Source organism: Magnolia sinica, chromosome 4 (genome assembly GCF_029962835.1).
Source record: "Magnolia sinica isolate HGM2019 chromosome 4, MsV1, whole genome shotgun sequence".
Classification (NCBI taxonomy): Eukaryota; Viridiplantae; Streptophyta; class Magnoliopsida; order Magnoliales; family Magnoliaceae; genus Magnolia; species Magnolia sinica.
This window is the reverse complement of record NC_080576.1, coordinates 60,090,007-60,105,789: the sequence shown is the minus strand read 5'-3', so window position 1 is coordinate 60,105,789 and position 15,783 is coordinate 60,090,007. Positions and strand designations below refer to the sequence as shown.

At 38.5% G+C, this 15,783-nt stretch overlaps 2 long non-coding RNA genes across 2 annotated transcripts; both read left to right on the top strand.

The window, feature by feature from the left end:
* Nucleotides 1-1,054: 1,054 nt before the first annotated feature.
* On the top strand, nucleotides 1,055-5,249 carry LOC131244504 (uncharacterized). The gene is made up of 7 exons (XR_009170339.1): nucleotides 1,055-1,136; nucleotides 1,300-1,363; nucleotides 1,477-1,586; nucleotides 1,779-2,134; nucleotides 2,226-2,265; nucleotides 2,744-4,976; nucleotides 5,124-5,249. It is a non-coding gene; the product is annotated as an uncharacterized LOC131244504 (long non-coding RNA).
* Nucleotides 5,250-5,676: 427 nt separating this feature from the next.
* Nucleotides 5,677-7,010, top strand: LOC131244503 (uncharacterized). The gene is made up of 3 exons (XR_009170338.1): nucleotides 5,677-5,784; nucleotides 6,383-6,520; nucleotides 6,803-7,010. It is a non-coding gene; the product is annotated as an uncharacterized LOC131244503 (long non-coding RNA).
* The last annotated feature ends 8,773 nt before the right edge of the window (nucleotides 7,011-15,783 follow it).

Sequence of the window (15,783 nt, the reverse complement as noted above, 5' to 3'; positions counted from 1 at the left end):
TTCTGATCTCAACCCCCTCTCTCGATCTCCCTCTCACTCTCCCTCCCTCTCTCGATCTCCCTCTCCCTGCAACATCCACCGAGGAGCTACCCGCTTCAGGTTCACCACCGAGGAGCTTCCATCGAATCGAAATCGCTATTACCTTCGAACGTTGATTGCCTCGAAGGGTTCGAGAAATGGTTCCACATCAACGGTAGCAATCCCAATGTGATCGTGGGGGCTCTTGTTGGTGGGCCCAATCGGCAAGATGACTACGTCGATCAACAGTGGAACTATGAACAGACAGAGCCGTCCATCACCTGCAATGCTCCTCTTGTGGGCCTTTTTGCTAAGCTGAAGGGAATTTTGGGAAGTTCAGGTGAGTGTCCGTACAGTTTACTTAGTGGGAGGAAGATTTTTGGGGGTAAAACAGTCATTTTTGTTACGGACGAAATGACCGTTTTGCTTGTACACTTTTATTTTGATTCCAAAAGCAGTAGGGGCAAAATAGTCTTTTAACTCATTATATTGTTAAAGTCAACGAACTGTAGTAGGTGCAAGTTCAAGGGAAACGAATTGGCTACTCCCCCTGACGCCAGCCCCGTGGCTGGTCGGTGCTCTGTGGGCCCAACCATGATGTATGTGTTTCACCCATTATGTTCATCCTTTTTTAAAGATAATTTCAGGTCTTTACACTAAAAATAATAGGGATATAAATCTTAGGTGGACCACACCACAGGAAAACAATAGTGATTAGATATCCATCATTTAAATCCTCATGATGTCCACTGTACTGTTTATCTAACATCCAATCTGTTGATTAGGTCATAAATACCCAGATGAAGGGAAAAAACAAAGATCAGCTTGATCCAATATTTTTATGGCCTCCAAAAAGCTTTTAATGGTCGACGTTCATTCAACACTGTTTACTATACATTGTTTTTTGTATAATATCATAAATCAATTTATAAAAATAGATGGGTGGCATGGATGAAACACATACATCATGGTGGGGCCCACAGAGAACCAAAGACCAGCCAATGGCTGGTGGCAGGGGGAGTAGCCAATATGTTTCCAAGTTCAAGCATATATTCAGCTGAACTGCAGTAGGTGCAGCCCCAGAACTGTAGCAGGTGGAATCCCCTATTGTAGTGAAGGTCAGGAAAAACCTTAGTTGAACCATATTCACGAAATAGGTGTCTATATCTATCTTAAAGTGATTGATTTCGAGTATGATATTGTTTCCCATTTATGTATTATCATGATTTAATTCATTTTTCACCTGTGGATCTCCCTGCTATCACATCTTCTTCACTATAGCAAAATTCCATGCATCGACAGTCTGCTCAGCATGCATAGATGTCAGCTGGAGCGAAAGATGCAGGTGCTCATATGACATCACTATTCAGCATGTACCCTTACTACATTTCGAGTTTATTGATATTTAGTTCCTCTCTTTGTTCTCAAAATTAAAATTTTTTATTATTTATAATGCAGATGCTGGCCAGGTGAAAGCAGAAGCCCAACAGCAACAACAAAATTCATCTAATGATTTGAACATTGAACCTGCTACTAATTTTGGAGTAAATAAGAGTCTCATGAACGAGGTTGTGTCCTTTACTTCCATAATAATTCATTTTCCCATTTTTTGTTCAAATCATTAAGATAATTATCTTGATGATCAGAAAAATGCAATCTTCTTTCATAAATAAAAAACTTTGTTTTAGTGTCTTTCCTTATCAGGATTGAACCAGTTGCTTCCATGTATTTTCTTATTGGTAACTTTGCATATGCTTCAGATTTCAAAATATAGTGTGGATGGTCTTGTTTTGATAAGTACTGTTAAGATAAAGCTATGGAAGCAGAAGCTACTTTCTTTCTTGCAAGGTGCATCTATTTTACATTTTTTCCCAACTCAGATGTGATTTTTTCTGTGCATCCTCAAACTGACAGTGGTGTTCCTTATAAAGGAACCCTTGTAAAACAGGGTTCCTATTATATGGATTACATTTTTTCCCAACTCTGATGTGATGTTATATTATAAAGGAAGAAGAAGAAGATGAGTGTGGATCTAGTCCCTTCTTTGAACTCCCATAGCCAGCTTGATGGGCAGATTTCTCAGCTCATGTAGTGCAAGCCCCTCTCCGAGCAAGAGGTCTCTCTCTCTCTCTCTCTCTCTCTCTCTATTGATCAGTTTGAAAATCTCATATATATATATATATATATTTAATATCACTGTTCTCCAGGTAGAGACGGCAGAGACTGTAATGTGCATGAATGAACCAGGTTGGATCCCTGGATGTCTTACTCTTGACTTGTAAACCACAGCTGGTAATTTTTAAAAAAGACAAAGAAAAGTGCTCATCTGGTTCAGGCCAAGGCTCTTAAGTGGGATTTGGAATGGGTCAGGCCCATCTCAGCTTGGAAGGCGAGCAGGTAGCTGAAAGCCCTACCAACTGTCATCCATGATTTACCAGTAAACTCCAAATGCTACCTCAAAAACAAAAGAATAGTTCCCTTATATGTTTGAATATTTTCAAATCTTTCATGATTCCACAGGCAATTATTCATCCAGAAGCAATCGTTTTTAAATATTTGATTTGTTAGCTAGTATAGGCAACCTTTATTGGGGTATGTAATGCATCATGAATGCCATGAAGTTGGAAGTTGCTATATCTTGTACATTCTGGATTTGTTTTTTAAAATCGATTAGAAATAAATGATAACTAACATTAATTTCTGAACTAAATATTACATGAGTCAGTTCTTATGAAGATTCCATCAAAGAGCCATCTTTATGTACCGGTTTCTGCATATCTCGACCCATCTCGACCCAAGTATTTCAGAGGCATCGGCTTGGATAATTCAACAAGTTCGTTAACAGTACTTAGAGTTGTCAAGCATTTTAAGATATTTCAGGTAATTACTTTAATACGGGACTGTGTTACATGAACTGCATATGCTTTCTTATTACAAGTCTCTACTTGGGATTTATATCTCTTGTTGGCTCATATTCTCCATGTTCTTTCATGATCCTTTGTTATGGAGCTTCAATTTAAAAATAAAAAATAAAAAATATGCTGGTAAGATCAATTAGTGGTGACTTCAACTTGCCTGAATGTCAAGCTTTTATCTAAAAAAAAAATTAATTTACATAGCACAAAAGTAGTTAAGAACTTCTTAGGTTGGAAGCAATATTTACAATTTTCTTTTAGCTTTTAGCATTTAGCAAGTTAGCATGCACCAACATTTACTCCATGCTTTCAGTAGGTATATTGTAGTTCACCAATCTGTTTCTTTTTAATTGAGCGTCTTGACTTAGATTGATATTTATGTTCCAGGGAGCCTCCCATGTATATTAGGAAGTTAAGCATGTTCATGCTTTTAAAGACATCATGTAATAGAAACTCCCATGTATATTCAGATTTTTTTTCTTGGAAAGGCCATAGTTCTAGTCATTCAAACTTTGTGTTCAGGGACATTCGTGTTTTTCCATTGTATGATGACCATCCCACCTAACATACAATCGTATTTCTTACATGGATATTTATTTTTTCATGCAAAATATTCTTTTTTTTCCTTGATTGTTCCTTTGTGTCAACTCTAGTATTTTGGATAAGCTTTAGTTTTAATTATTGTTTCTAAACTTTGGTATGAGTTTCGATTTGAGCATGTAGTTCAATGGTAGAAAATCTGCATTACAACATTGAAACCTATGGTAGTCTAGCTCACCTGGATTAAATGGGAGCTACTAACAGAGGTCTTTAAACCATGCATTCTTTTCTTTCTTATAACCATGGCCCACTTAGAGATTAGATCAGGACAATTGGCTAGGCTGGGCCATTCATCGTTGGTCGGAGCATGGCCTGGCCATTAATTGAGCTCCACTATTAAGATGCTTTTTTTGAAAATAATGTTGGCTCGCTGATCCATATCAAACTTGGATGAGAAAAAATAATAATAAAGAGAAGTCCAATAGCCTACATTCAACAAATATATGTCAAAGATATGTGGCTTACTTAATAAGAGTGCCACCTTAAATTTTAGAATATAACATGTTCATAGTACTTGCAAGCTAAAATGCTTATTGTATTGTGCAAAAACAGTTTCGTATAGCCTACCTCAATGTATTTATCCCAAACAACCAGCTCTATGATGATACACGTTGAGTCTTCATTCCATCTATACCCACTTTGAGTAGATCTGTCATTATATTGTAGTGTTTTTTCAAAGTTTTGATTCAACAAGTTGATTTAGATAGCCACATTGTGAAAATCTTAGTGATCGGATGATTCTAACCATCTAATCATGGCCTATAAAAGATGGATGGTTAATATTGTTTATGGAAGTAGGTCCAGTCAAGAATTTGAACCATGAGTTCGGGGACCGTCACGGATTGGTTGTAACAGTTCTAAGAATCACTTTGATTAGATAATCCTAACCATCCCATCCATGGATTGGTTGTAACTAGAGATTTAATTGGTAATGTCTTGATTTTATTAGCGATGATTCTCGGCGCATTTGAGGTGTTTGATAAGAGATTTTATACATGCATCATCAAGCCACTACATAGCTTCCCTTGTGAAAAATTCAGGCCATCTGCTCAAGTCGACATGCCATACATCTATGTTAATTGCTCACTGTCCATTTCGTTTGCATACAGTTGGCTCACCTGACTTACATGTGTCCTGATTCTTACACCAAGGCATAAGTTGCAGGTGATCTTGATGAGTGGTATCAAGATCACCTGCAACTTTTGGTGTAGTGTATATATATATATTTTTCATTTCAGGTGATCTTGATGAGTGGTATCAGTAGCCATGCTCTGGAGGAGCTGTGTTCTACGATGACAGGATACCCCATCTTAATAATATCCTTAGGTTTGCAATTCTCAGGAAAGAATGTTCCTTCATGGCAATTGGAGGCCCATGGAATGCAGCTCTAGATAGTGGAGATCCCTTGGTTGATGATTCCTCCTTGGTTCAGTCAGCTCTTAGGTGCTTACTGCTAGCATTTTTGTATCTTCTAATCCATCCAAAAAAAAAAAAAAAGAACCCATAATAAATTTGTCTTTAGGTTCTTGAATTTTAAAATATACAGATGGTATTTTGTTCACTAAAATCTAGAGTTGAATTCTTTGACAGACATGTGAAAGATTTAACCCAACTTGATCTGTAAAATTCCCAGCACTGGAATCGGTTTCTTCAGGTAGTCTTGGCTCCTTTTGTACTTTCTTAGTTCATGTTTTTGTGTTACATGACTATCATGTGGTTGTGATTTTTGTTTAATGGAAGTTTCAGAACAAAATTTATGATTAATCACTAGAGGAATGATGATATAATCTGATGCTAACTTGGTTGGAAGTTAGGGGTGAATAGATCATCTCAGGTATTAGTGATTTAGTGTACTTCTTTCTTGAGTTTATGTCGTTCGTGTGTAGAAACCAGCATTCAAGTAGCTGCCCCCACCTAATACACGGGCATGAGCGTTGATCATGCTGTCCTCAGAGATGAACCGTTGAGACGGCGACTTGGGCGAGAGGTCAGAAAGTGTATCAACAAATGAAGCTATGTTGGTGATGTTTGGGTTGCCATAAGGAGAGCCACCTCTTTCTAAGAGCAAGACGCTAAAGTTCTGAGAGAGGGTAGCAGCTAAAGGGCTCCTATGATAATGTAGTCATCGTATGCCATTGGTTAGGCAGGTTAGGCAGGATTTCTTAGCAATCTCATGCTTTGTTGCTATTTGTTTCCTTGCTCTGCTGCTTTTAGGCTTTGCCGTTTGGTTTTTCAGCAATTGTGCTCTCAGGTTTGGCTAAATTTTCAATTCAAGCTAAAATTAGCTACCTTTGTTGAATCGCTGATCACTTCCTTGTCAAAGGTTTCTCAACCCTTGGAGTGAAGAACTAGAACAGGCACTTACATTCTTTTAACATCTAGGTCCATCTATAAAATGAGATTCATAGTTGATTGACCCATTGTATGGAAATCGATTAGGTGGTGGCCTTAGATTCAAGTACTTTAGACTCTGTTGCATCTGCTTTTGTAACCATTGGTGGTACCTGAACTACTACCCAAAGCAAACTAAATGGACATGAATTAAAAATATGAAATGATACTAAATTCACTTTAGTTGCACCACCACTGTCAAATATCAACAAACATTCAAGACATTTGCTCTATATGGATCGTGTGCGCCTTGGGTAAATAACTTGGCATTTCAACACAATTGATTGATTCTAAATTGTTTGGAATCTTTTTTGTTTGTGATATTTGGGATATTTTGATAAACATGATGCATAGGTGCAGTATATGCCTTTTGTTAATGTTTGGAGTAATCAATAGTTGTGAAGCTAGTTCCATTACATGAACTAGAATTCTTTACTTGCTTTACTCCTATTTTCAAGAAATGGTGAAGGGTGGGAAGCTAATCTTCTCATTTGATGCAACAAAGAAAGCTCGCTTTGGTGTACTCCCATGATATGCAAAAGATGAGCTTCAAATCAGATGGTTTGAGCTCCCAAATTGCTTTATCTTCCATAATGGTGAGTTTTCTTTTTTCTTTTTTTCCTTTAACAGACCCACAACAATGTCTCGGGAAACCTTTCAAGCTTACTATGCCTGATGTGCATTTTGCTTCATAATCCTATATGTCATATCAAGCAAGGTTAATTGGCCTAGGCACCGAGGGGTCCCAGATTTGTGTTTGTGTTTCTAGTCTTTTGTAGCATGCTCCCATTCTTCAATCTTGATCATTAGTGGGGAAACTTTTCTTTTTCACTCAATTACCAATTAACTTCAATTTCTATAGTTATTTATATTCATAGGTGGGAAGCGCCTTGTTCTTGTGGGTCTAGGAGATGATGATCAATGCATTGAGGAGGGAGCTTCACACGTCATCTCCACAAAGCTATAATTTACAGTGTAGCTTATTTTGTAAATTTGATTTTACAATGAAACATCTTCAAGCACATTATTTTCTTAATGTTTTTATTTGGATTTATCTCTATTTTGATGGAATGTAATAAACTTCTGTTAATTTATTTCCCTTGACTCTAAATTTCGTGTGTTTATTAGGGTTTAAAATTGTTCTTAAAATTCTGGCCGTTGGCAACATTAATAGGCATTTAAAAATGTTTCTAAACTTTTGTGCCTGAAATGTGACCATTGGCACCAGAACGGTTTAAAACCATTCCTAAAAATTGAAACAGTACCCAAAACACTTCTGAACCGTTCCTGTTTTTATGCGACACCTCATTTAGGAACAGTTTGAAACCAGTCCTGAGGCATTTAGGAACGGCTTTAAACCGTTCCTAAATGACAATTTTGGTGTAGTGTTGACAACGTGTTTCGTGGGGGAAAAATCGATCCAATCTCAGGCAAGGGCAATTCTGAGCACAGCCCTGACTTTGTTAATATCGTTCAGGCTGTCACAGACTGAGACATTGTTTAGGACCTTCTGGATGGACAATCTCACACGATGAAACGGCTCAATGACTGTGAAGCCTGTCTTTCAGAGATCAGACACATGTTGATGATTCTACAACATGCTACAAAACAAATTCTAGATTTCATACCAGTGCAATAAAGGCATTCGCTATCTATAGTACGTCCTTCCCTTCATCACATACCTGGAGTCTCCCTAGAACGCCTAGAACATTAATATCTTTTTGAATGTCCTTCGCTCATATGTGCGTGTGTGTGATGAATTACTAACCTGCATAGTATGACAAGTCTTTTTCCCTGAGTAAGGACTATACTCTCTTTTTGGGGTGCCCATGGATGGGCTTGATATGTTATTTGGTTTTGGGATGAATGTTATCCTCCTGTCAATCTTGGGTAGTATATGTTTATTTTGGATACTTTTGGTTATGGCAATTTATATATCTTCTATCTTTACTGCCATGTGAATTTGGTCTGCTTTGAATGCTGCTATCATCCCCTATTTTATTTAGTTTATATCATCTATGTGATGTGATGTGTGTGATGCTTTATCTCCATATTATTTTCTTATCTCACTGCTCTACTTGGTCTACTATGCATATAGGTTTATGTACTGACATGTTTGTTTTACATCTATCTATCATATGTGTATGCTCTCTAAATGATGATTCTCCCAACTGCTTCAGCTTTAGTCAATATCAATTGTTATGATATCCTTAGCCAATGACTGACAAAAAGGGGGAGAACAAATCCACACCCCGAAGAAAAATTGTGTGTATCTACTTGTGGATGGTGATGCAGGTATTAGGGGGAGCAGCTGCAACAAGACAGGGGGAGATTGCAGTTAGGGGGAGTAGCTTCTGAATGTTTGTGTATGTGAACCAGATAACATTGTATAATTGTGTAAAGTTCATGTACACACAATTTAGAATGTTAGTATAGAAGTTGTTCTAGGGTGTTTTGGTATTTTATCACGTAATTAACAAAGGGGGAGATTGAAAGTGCCCTGGTTTGTCAATTAGCGTGATTGTTGAGTCAGTTAGATAGAGGAGCTCCATAGGAAGATCAATCAACCGTCTGCCTCAACCAGATGTGGGCACGAACTCACCACAGGTAAATCTAAGCCTCACATCCCATGTCCTAAAACACCAGGTGATTAAAACCCTTAAAATTGATTAGAATATCATAGGGTTTTTGAGTTAGAAAACTTTTTCAAATTTTCAAAAAATCTCTAAGTTTTCTATCTCTGTCGATTTATTGATAGACTGATCGATATAATCGAGATGTGTTGTCGATGTCCTCGGAACTCACTCGATATTATCGAATGAGGACATATGTTGTCCAGCAACCTCACATACTTCTAGACGGAATTATTGATATATCAATAGCAATATCGATATCATCGAAACTTGAATAAAGAGTCTATCGAAGTTAACTTGATAAAATCGATAGCAGAGATTTTGCGTCCCTGTTTTTCTAAAGAAAATCATGAAGACCTTCGATATATCTAAGTACTCTTCGATATCCTCGTAATTCAAAAACTGATGATATAGAAAGATCTTCGATGATATCGATCTTGGACACAGTTTACCAGTAATATTTCAGGTGGTTTTTATCTTGGATCGAGGGTCACTCGATAGAATTGATATTTAAATATCGATGATATCGAGGCCGAGTCGATTACATTGATAATGGATATAAACTATCCAGCAAGCTTAAATGGAAAATCCTTTTGATTTATCGATGCATCGACACGACTATCGATATATCGACATTTAAATTCCATGATATCGAGTGTACCTCGATCATATCTTTGACCTGAAATATTTCTAAGGCATGTCTCTCTCATTTTCAAATGTTGAGGAATCGATCCTCGTATTGATGAAATCGGAGTTCGAAATCCGATGACATCGACGCGTGTTTCGATTCTCTCGACCAGTTGGCAAAATGTTTCAAAAGCGTATGACATCTGAGTTTGTGTCATCAAGCGGCCAGTCGATACAATCGTATACGCTCGATGATATTGACCCTGCTCAAGGATATTGAACTCTTTCATAAATGTGACCATTTTATATCCGTTGGAACTTTTTGCCTATATATAGAGAACTTGTCTTTAGTTAGTGGTAAAGAAAGAAGAGAGTGCTTTTGAGTGTCTAACCTTAGATCACATACCCAAAGCCCTTTCTCTCATGGAAGTTCATCCTCTAATCCACCCTTATCATTGACATTCAATAGAGTGGATTGGGGAATGAACTTTCACATTCAAGGATCCTCCAACTACCATCTTAATGGCAAATCATTGAGCTAGGATGCCTTGAATGCATGAATGATTGGAATCGCTCTGTTTTCCTTATAGGAAAATCTTTAATAGAGTAGAATTCCATTACAACCTTGACCCAACTTGTCGCCATGTATTGGTACATCTTCTGAGTTGCGATTCAAAGAAGCAGAAGACTTTTCATCAACAAAGAAGGAGATCTTTGACAACGAGCTAAAAGAGACTCATCCACTTATCTGTAAGTTATTAGAGTCCAGAGGACTCTTATGATCATTCCTTTGTAGGATTGGGTCTCAGGTGTTTCTCACCCCTTACAAGTCCTCGAGGAGGCCCCCGGTGGGAGTGTATGTTGTGGGTGCGTTGTGTTGACCCTTGCTCTGTGGAGAACATAAACAGTTAAGGTCTTGCAGAAGATCCTTCACCAGTGTGCGTAAAAGTGGGTGCTCTGTGTTAATCCTTACTCGTGAGAGCATAAACGTGAGAGTTTCCTTGTGTGGATCCTTAGCCAGTGTGCCTAAAATCGGGTGTTATGTGTTGACCCTTGCTCGTGGGAGCATAAACTGTCAGCCTAGGTTTAGGTTGTACTGGTTAAAGGTGAACCTGATTTAAAACCTTGGGTTTGAGATGAACCGTGTGAAACCTCCTTGGTGAAATCTGGTACACTCAAAGGTTGACTGTGGTTGCCAGGAGTGGAGTAGATAAGTAGTCGAACCACTATAAAAATGATTGTGTTTGAGATTGCTATTGTCTTTCATTTGCTTATATAATTTCCTTAAATACTTTCATATTTGATTATCTGAGATCACACCTCATACACATGCACATTCATATCCCTCAAAAACTAATTTGCATATTGTTCATCTCTCAAATAGTTTGTGAGTGGATCCTCTACTAGGCTTGGAAGCTAGTAGAGTTACTCTTAAGTTATTCTAATGTATGCTTGTTGTTAAGATTAGGGTGATAGGTTTTTAAATTGTTATAAAATCATTAAAAAATCCTATTTACCCCCCCTCTAAGACATATCGGCATATTCCTACTTCAACTAAAGCGGTTTTTACTGCAATTTCAAAGGTGAGAAGAAATCACCACTGGATATATCTCATCTTGACATAAATAGACATATTTCAGATCAGCAGGCTAAGATTTTAGGTCAAGCTTCGGTGCTTTGAAGTTAGATGGTAGAGGCACTACATTGGTTCGGGGCGATTTCTCAAATTGTGGCCTCCACCGGTTAGTGTCAAATATTGGTGTAACATCAAGAAAGGCATCCATCTCCCTAATCATATCATCGTCTGGGCCAAGCACGTCTCTAAAAGGTTAGAGTATAGAGTCAGGAGTGCTCTATCTTCCACTAAAGAATCGATCATGTTAAAATCTTAGAAATCATCATCATCTTATGACTATTTTCCCATATTTGAAAATTATATTCAATTCCAATGTCATATTCCTGAAAGATAAGTTCATAACCCCATTTCTACAATTAATGATTGCATTTGAAGTAGTAAGGAATGGACGGCCCAATATGATAAGGATTTGAGTGCTCACATCCATGATGGGTTGAGTGTCTAGGACAATAAAATCTACTGGATTTGAGTGTTCACATCCATGATGGGTTGTTATCAACCTAGACCAAAACATCTTCTATTATCCCTCTCGGTACACGAACTGAGCGATCAATGAGATAAAATGTAGTTTTTGTGGGTTTTAATTCACCAATGCTTAGTTGTTTGTAGACCGAATAAGGAATTAGGTTTACCCTCACTCCCAAATCAAGAAGTGCATGCTCAATCCGGTAGTTCCCAATTATGAAAGTGATGGTTGGGCTACCAGGATCCTTGTATTTTTGTGGCACATCTTGCTTTATGATGACACTCACTTTTTTTGTGAAAAAGATCTTCTTTTATATGTTTTGTTGTCTTTTGGTTGTGCATTGATCTTTCAGGAATTTGGCATATGAAGGAATTTGTTTAATAGCATCCAGTAGAGGGATGTTAACCTTCACTTATTTAAGCACCACTAAAATATCCTAAGAGTTAAAGAGAGGTTTTGGTGCGACCAACCATTGGGGAATGGAGCAATTGGCTTGCCTTAAGGCTCTAGTTCTAAATCTTGTGGAGCAATGTTAGATCTATCATTGTTGTCCTCTTCCGGGTCCTTAGGCTTTTCAACCCTAACTGGAATGGTTTTGTCAATGGCCTGCCCACTCCTAAGAGTGGTGATAGACTTGAATTACTCCATTTGATTTGAAGAGCTTGGTTCACTAACTTCATATTGTAGTTTAGGATTGGGGAGAGGCTGGGCTGGAAGTATCCCTTTCTCTCAAATTGTCAATTTTGACTCAATTCGTTGTATAGCCTTAGTAAGATCTGGAAAGGCTTGTAGTGTGCCTTGATTAAAAAGCTCTTGATTTTGAATGTGTTTCAAAACCGGATCCTCCTGAGGCTTTTTTTCATCCAAAAACTAGTTAAGGATTCCCTGAGGAGTAGCAGTTTGCCCATTCCTCCAATTGAAGTTTGGATTGTTTCTCCAGCAACAATTGTATGTGTTTGAGGTGGTTCCCTTAAAAGGCCTCTGGTAGTTGTTTATGGCATTTAATTTCTCATTCAATATGTAACGCCCTGAAATTCGGGGGTCGAGCATAACTCAGCTCCCGAGTTCTAAAACATCACTTATGCAACATATTTAATGATGGATGTATTTTGACTGTATTAGTGCATAAAACATGGAATAGATTAAGCCAAAACACAGATATGATTCAGGGATAAGTGAATAAAGCAAGCGGAAGACTTATAGAAAAGTATATGTACAAGTGTAAATCCCTGAAATACATATACAAGCCAGATCGTATGAAAGTGTTATTTAACAAAATTATAAGTATCAAATTACATCATTTAGATTCCCAAAAAAATAATCCCAGAGATCCCGCGCATCAGACTAAGGCTCACTAGAACCCGTCTGAAAACTGCATATAGGAGAACGCAGCCTCATCATCATCCAGCTCCCACTCTGCCTCAGAAGTCGCATCCACATCTGCAACATCAGAACCTAAGACAGAGTCTGGTGGGTGTTTAACACTGCCCCAGAAACGTGGGAGTGAGTGATCAACTCAGTGGAACAATAAGGCACTGATTAACATGTTATCAGTTCAATCAAACAGTAATGATAAAGCAGGACAATTAAATAAATCCTAAGTACTCTTGTTAATGCAAGGATGTATGCAATATGATGCGTGCCCTCATGCGTACACCCTCAGCGTCTTCATCTTACGTTACGCATGACATCGCCTCAAAGTGCGCCACATCTACAAAGCACATGCAAATGCGGTGCATGGATATGATTACCAAGTTGTTATTAGTCCATTTCACACAGCAGGATTGGGAAGCTAAGATACCTTCCTCATGTCACCATCCAAACGGTGATCCATTCTGGGGTCGTCAATCCTAGGTATCTCATACGATCATATGTTTGAGGTCGTAGCAAAGGGCTCGTCACCAATCAATGCACGTCTTTCATGCCTTTACTACCACAATTCGGCTCATCAGCTCCTTGCGGTATCCAGGTATGCTCGAGGTCACTATAAAGGGCTCGTCACCAATCAATGTAGGCTGACAGCACGAATATAGTGTCCCATACCACCATAATCGGCTCACGAGTTTGATTGCTCACTGGTCACTACGGGGAGGCTCGTCACCCCAGCGTAGGCCGACAGCTCGACCACGGTGTCCCATACCACCATGTCCGGCTCATGAGTCTTAGCGGATCGAGTACCATAGTTAATAGGATTTCACTGGTAAGTTCGGTACCCTAGATTCAAACAGTAGCGTCCATACATGGTGAACATACATCGAACAATCGGGTTACTTGACGAACTCGACTAGCACGAGCGCACGTTGAATTGAACGACATAGAGTGCGCAAACATTCCGCATGGCCAAACCACTGCCGTTAACTCTAATACGGCTCGGGTTCGTCTAATACGTCCTACGTGGCGAAAGCAACCTCAACCACGAACATAGAGTCGATTACCGATTTCCTAGACTAATGCATAGTCCCACACACCTTACACTACAACAGATATTCATATGGAATGTAAAACAGTAATGGAACAACAACTTAAATCATGGTACATAAGCACTTGAGGAATATCAACTTAACATAAATGTAAGCATAGGAGATGCTTGAATTTAAATAACTTGGAATGTAACTTGCATAAAAGAAATCATGCACATCAATAGAAGTGTTGAGAATCACTTCTCAACGCCGCAAATAGTGTAATAAATTACACTTTAGATCATTCATGCATTCCTACAAACACTTAGCATACACGGAACAACATACATGACGTATGTTGAAATACATGCATTTAGACAATTCCTTTTTGCAAGGAGTTGTCAACATGCATCTAGCATACATACATGACAAATAATCACGGCAAACATAAGTGCATATTTTATACGTATACGGTACTTTATAAATACACATAGAATACACAAATCTCAATACAGCACATGCATATCAGGAAAGCAACGTAAACACAACATTTGGCATGTGAAATCTCATCCATAACAAGAATAAATCATTCACTGGGATTGAAAGCCTTGAAAACCATAACCTATACACTTAAAGTCCGCACCTTAAGTAAAGAAAGAACACCAAACTGATTTAGACGAGTTGTCTTCGTCAACGGCGATAGGATACCCTAAAACAAGGATAGAAATGAGATACAACAACACCAAGACTAATCTAAGCTCTAACACAGGTTAGGGTTAGATTAACTTACCCCAAAAAGAACTCAGAACCATCAGAAGAATGATTCAAAGTGAAGGTTCAAAGATGAAGAAGAACAAGGAAGAATCCAAGATGATTCACCAACTTATCTCTCTCACTATCTCTCTCCTTTCCACTCTCTTTCCAAGCTAGGGTTAGAGAAAATTCGTATGAAAAAGAGAGCTAGGGTTTAAGGATTATAAATAGGCCTCAGAATGATGGAAATAACCCTAGGGACAAGGTATGCTTAGGTTATAACCAAAGTAAGCCTCTCGATCCAACGAAGCACTTCTGGTGGGCCTATAACCACGAAAGGTCAGACTTAAGTTCCTTGACCATGGATCTAGGTCAAGCTGAGTTTTCATACCGACCGGCTCTTCAGATCAGCCGTGGCGGACCACACTCAATTCAACGGTCACGGAATCTCGATCAGGTTCACAAGCACTAGGATATGCCTGGGCCAACTATCCTGATTAGAGGGTGAAATTGGGTCAGAATCCAACGGTCAGATAGCTTAAAATCGTCGCGCAAGCGACACGACTCAGATTTCATAGAAACTTATTAAATTCTAACCATTCTCACACTCTTCACTCCGAACTCAATCAAATCGACCCAGAACATCAGATGGACTTGATTTTCGAGGTGATAGTCAAGCCCATCTCGGTGACCGCAACAGCCTAAGATCATCGCTATCAGACTTCCGACGGGCGGTCCAGGTCCGATCCAAATCTTCCAAAAATTCTCCAGAATAACTGGAATTAGCTATGGATCCCAGATTTCAGAGTAACGTAGCGCTAACTAATCTACAAGTTTAGAGCCATGCAGATATAATTTAAAGTGATTGATGCGAATTTCACAAGCAATTGAGTATAGCGCTAATTACCCCAAACACAACTACTTAAGGAAAGATTAGCACAGAAATTCCAAGGTCGTTACACAATATTTCTTGAAAGGCATTGTTGGACAATTTTCAGTTATATGAACGTTGCAAGCACAAATACCACAAACTACTTCCTTGACCTTGTCCTTCTTAAGTTCAATGGCCTCGAGTTTCCTTGTGAGATTGGCCATTTTAGTGCTTATATCATCTTCTTCTCTCAGAGCATACATTCCACCCCTCTCCTTTATTTGAATTGGCTTAGAAGTGATATTGGTTCTAGGGGAGATTTCCCATGATTGTGTGCTTTTAACAAGCTTGTTAAAATAATCCCACACATCATTGACATCTTTGCTCATGAATTCCCTATTGCACATTGTCTCAATCATTTGGCACATGGAAGATGTTTGTCCATCATAAAAGAAACTTCTTATGCACCACGTT